The sequence below is a fragment of the Oryzias melastigma genome, linkage group LG1 (assembly GCF_002922805.2).
Source record: "Oryzias melastigma strain HK-1 linkage group LG1, ASM292280v2, whole genome shotgun sequence".
In the NCBI taxonomy this organism is placed as follows: domain Eukaryota; kingdom Metazoa; phylum Chordata; class Actinopteri; order Beloniformes; family Adrianichthyidae; genus Oryzias; species Oryzias melastigma.
In genome coordinates this window covers 31363824-31368347 of record NC_050512.1, presented here as the reverse complement: position 1 = coordinate 31368347, position 4524 = coordinate 31363824, and the positions used below count along the sequence as shown (strand labels likewise).

At 36.3% G+C, this 4524-nt stretch overlaps 1 protein-coding gene and 1 long non-coding RNA gene across 4 annotated transcripts in view; one reads left to right on the top strand and one right to left on the bottom strand.

Moving 5' to 3' along the window:
* LOC112157183 (B-cell receptor CD22) overlaps positions 1-4524 on the bottom strand; it is an 821740-nt gene that overhangs the window by 96820 nt on the left and 720396 nt on the right. The window lies entirely within an intron of this gene.
* On the top strand, positions 1794-3668 carry LOC112157207. The gene is made up of 2 exons (XR_002921101.2): positions 1794-2058; positions 3370-3668. It is a non-coding gene; the product is annotated as an uncharacterized LOC112157207 (long non-coding RNA).

Genomic DNA, 4524 nt, shown 5'->3' with positions numbered 1-4524 from the left:
TGGAATTGGTTTAACCACTCAGAAGGATTTCATTTATAAATAAAAGTAAGTTAATAGTAACAATTTTGGTGTTTTTATGCTAAAGGTTGCATATGGAAGGAAAATGTAATAAATAAATAAATAAAATAAACAACACACTTTGACTGTTGCCAACCAAATGGTGAATCAGCTACTCTGTAAGGTTTATATGTTTGTAAATCTGACGGGTTTGTGCCTCACCAACCGTGAACCTCACCACACATTATTACTTCAACCACAGTCCCAACTCACTATGGATAAGTACTGGATATCTGTGGGTGAAAAATGGTTAAACCTGTACGGGGCGCACAGGTAGATGTTAAAATTTAAGCTCTAATTAGGACAATGTTTCAGGCCCTGAAGACTCCTCAGGACCCTTGGGAAGTTTCCTTTAACTCTTTCATGAAGATCTTGTAGCCGAAAGACGTCTTTAAGGTTCAGAAAAATGGTGTCCCCACCATCAACTGAGAGAAAGGGTGTCAAACCCAATCGCACAAGGGGCCAGAATCCAAAACACACCTTAGAGCGCGGGCCGAACAGGATAAACATTTACTGAACGCTCTAAAACATAGTTTTTAAACTTTAAAACCGTAACCTTTTAACATAATTATGAACTAGATACATAGTATTACCTGTGATAATGCTAGTGTGAATGCTGGAAGCTGAATTTGGCTGCTGAAGATGCAGAAAATGATTGCTAAAAATTCCGAACCCGATAGCCAGCTAGAATATTAGCTAAATGCAATGTAGCTGAAAAAGTAGCTAAACTTCAACATATCCTAAAAAATTAAAAAAGCCTAATTTGCCAAAACAGCTAGCGTGTAAATATTAGCTAAACTCAAAAATAGCCTAAAAAATCTTAGTAAATGCCAAAATAGTCCAAAAAGCTGCAGAATGCCCATTTTGAAAACTTTAAAACCGTAACTTTTTAACATAACTATAATTAATAAAAAAGGAGAAATATTATTCCAGAATAAATCAACTTAAACTTTAAATAACTTTCAATATTTTACTCTCCATAAAAATATATTCTGGAGATCTGGAGGGCCGGATAGAATTACCCGGAGGGCCGGATCCGGCCCCCGGGCCTTGACTTTAACATATGTAACTTTGAATGATAAAAAAAGTGTCAACAAAACGATTCTATTTACATCCATAAGAGTTTACATTTCCTTCAGACACTTTAAAGAACTTTAAAGTGTCTGAAGGAAATGGGCCCTCAGATCTTCTGTGATTGGTCGTAAACACTTCACTGGTGATTGCGACTCGATGTTGATAAGAGAAAAACTGCAAACATTTTCACTTTTCATGATTAGAACAGCTGCAGTTAGAGGACATTTGAATGGACAGAGTGAGGAGCTCAGAGGAGGAGAAGGTCACGAGGAGGAACAAGCTCTACTGATTGAGAACAATCTAACCACTGAGGAACAAGAGGAAAACTGAATGGAAAATGTATTCATGACGAAGTGCATATTTTACCAGGTTTTTTTCACTTACATCTCTGCATACAAGGGAAAATGTGTAATGAACAAAACATGTAAGATACATTCTAAGATGTATGCTAGTGTAGGACTGAATTAGGTTTAGTGTACACACATAAATTCCTCTATTAAAAATGACATTCTCTTATGTAAAAATGATTTAAAAAAATCCTAATTTTAACATGTAAAAGTTAAAAGTTTAGAGTTATAAAGTATTCCTAAGACGTTTGCTCCACTTTGTGATGCTTAACTCCCAACACTAATTATATTGTGACATTTCATCGCCAGTTTTAATCTCTTTGTTTCCATCAACAAGCTCAATTCTCTCAGTTTCCATGGAAATGTGTATTTTTATTTGAATAGGAGCTTCTAAACAATCTTAATTTAAACCGTGACTCATACGTTAATGAGTCATTTTCAGTGTTGGAACATGATCTTTAAAGGAGTCGGTCTGAGCGGCTGGTAAATATTCTGCTCCTGATTTGACCGCCGCTCCGCTGGAGTTCGTTTGCTCCTCTTGTTCTGCAGGATCTAGTTTGGTGGGAACTTTCTGCATGAAGTTAGTTGATTTTCTGGCCTTATTTGCTGCAGAAGGTTTCATTTTTCAGTTGTTCAGAATGTATTTTAAAACAACTCAAATACATTATTCATTCCAGCTCAATTTTTTTTTATTTTGAGACTGAGAAAGGTCTCATTTTATAACAAAAAACATAAAAATGATTAAGAAGTAAAGTTTCTTCTCGGGGAACCTCAGTCAGCTCAGCACAGATTTCACAAATGTAATCAGCTTCTTTTTTTTTTAACTTTTTGTTTAGATTTCCAGTTTTTCGTTTTGGGGATGTTTTGTTTTTTTCATGAGAAAAGAGGATTTTCATCTCTAACATGTGAACACACCAACATGTTTGCTGTAATTCTCTTTTATCCTGACGATTGCTGACTTCTTCTGATCAACACGTGAGGATCTGCTGCCTGCTTGTTCCGTTAAACTGAAATATTGCACATGCGGTTCCTGTTTGCGGTTGTTTCTGCCTCAAACTCTTCATGTCGTCCTCACACCTGCTTTGATTTGTGATTCGCTGCTTCCTGTTCCTTCACTGCTTCCTCTGTGGAGACGTTCCCATGGTTTCACTTGTTCTCGTTCCACTTTTGTTGTTACCGTTTCAACATCACAGTTTGGCTGTTCGTGTTCTTGTTTCTCGTTAGCGTTTATGTGTTTTGTTTCTTAATGCCCTCAGTCTAAAGTCTGAACAAAAGGTCTTTTTGAGGCTCTGATTAAAGTCTGAATGAGGGTAAACCGAGGATGATGCTACAAACGCTTCTGACATTTTGCTTCATTTTTCCTTCTATTTTTTTTATTTCATTTGAATCCTCTCTTTATTGTTTCAATAATCAAAGCTTGGATAAAAAGAGATTGTACTCGGTCTTTTTTATCTGCTTCATGGTCCATCATCGTTGAAAACCAACACAAATGTATCAGTGGCTATAGTAAATAAGGCCTCAGAGATGTGGATTTTTCTAAATCCTTTTTTATGCTTTTCTGTTTCTCTGTGACAGAGGTGATGACAGATGTTTCACAGAAGCTGCATCTTAATTCAAACTTCAGCTGCATTGTGGATTTTCAAACTAAGATTTCAAAATCAAATCTTTAGGAGCTAAAAAGGAGATTTGAATCCGTTTGTTGGGTTTTAAGGCATTGAAAGAGTCTTCTATCAAACATAAACATCCTTCATCAGGTTAATAAATCACCTTTAAAATGATTTTTTCGTATAATTTGGCGAACACCGTCATAAGAACATGTGCTAATACCCATAAAGCAGCAAGAATCAATACTTTCTAATGCGAACTTCGTGTCTCACTTTTGATCCTGCAGACCTCTGGATCGGGCGCCGTCATAAAAATCGTCAGGATGTGGAATGACTGGTCGCCCAACTGTTGCTCCAATCAGCCAAGTGCAAACTGACAAACCATCTGACTGTTGCTGACTCACACGTGCACAGATGCATGCTGGGAAAAGGCTGAATCTGGAAGACGGAGGGAAAAAATCCAAACATGACTTCAGTTTTCAGCCTGAACTCCTGTAATGTCTGCTCACTGATATGTGTTGAGATGATAAACATTTCAGCTTCAGAGTCTGAGGGAAAAAAAAATTAAAAAAACTGTTCAACAGAACTAAACTCCCATCATGAACTGCTGAGTTTCAGTAATGCCCAAATGTTTTGAGTTTTCCAAAACTTTAGTTCAGTTGAGAATTAAGCTGTTTAAGCACATTTGCCATAGTTTATTATTATTACGTAAAGTTGACATGATGTCCGTGATTTTTGCAACATTTATACACAAATTTGTGGTTTTCCATCACCGTTCACGTACGTCTAACAGACTTTTCATGATGTTTAGCTTTTATATCCGTATGTGATATCATGTCAAAATTACTCAAATGACTAATAAATTGCATATAAACATCTCAATGATCACGCACAGTTTGTGCATAGTTGCCGTATTCTGTGACGGATGTATAAATTGGACAATCTTTCACCCCTCCAGTTGTCTAGACCAGAGGTCTGCAACCTGCAGCTCCAGAGCCACATGTGGACCTTTATCTCTCCATGGAGGCTCTCTGGCCGAAGAAAAATAACACAATAAAAAAAAAAAAAAAGAGTTTAGCTTCTATTTTAGCATCATGCTAAGGTTTTTTTTGTTAGTTTGCTGTCTATTGGGGGTTTAAGGTTAGTTTAGAGTTCAGTTTCTATTTTAACAACAGGTTTTTGACTAATTAGTTTAATGAGGAATTTTATGCTACTTTGGAGTTTAGCTAATATTTTAGCCACATATGCTAACATTTTTGGGGTAATTTGTCATCTTCTGGGGTTTGTAGGCTTAGCTAGAAGAGAAGAGTTTAGCTTTTATTTTAGCAACATGCTAATACTTTTGGCTGATTTAATTTACTGAGGAATTTTAGGCTAATTTGGAGTTAAGCTTTTAATTAAGTAACGAGCTACTGTATATTTTTTGCTAATTTGGCCTCTAC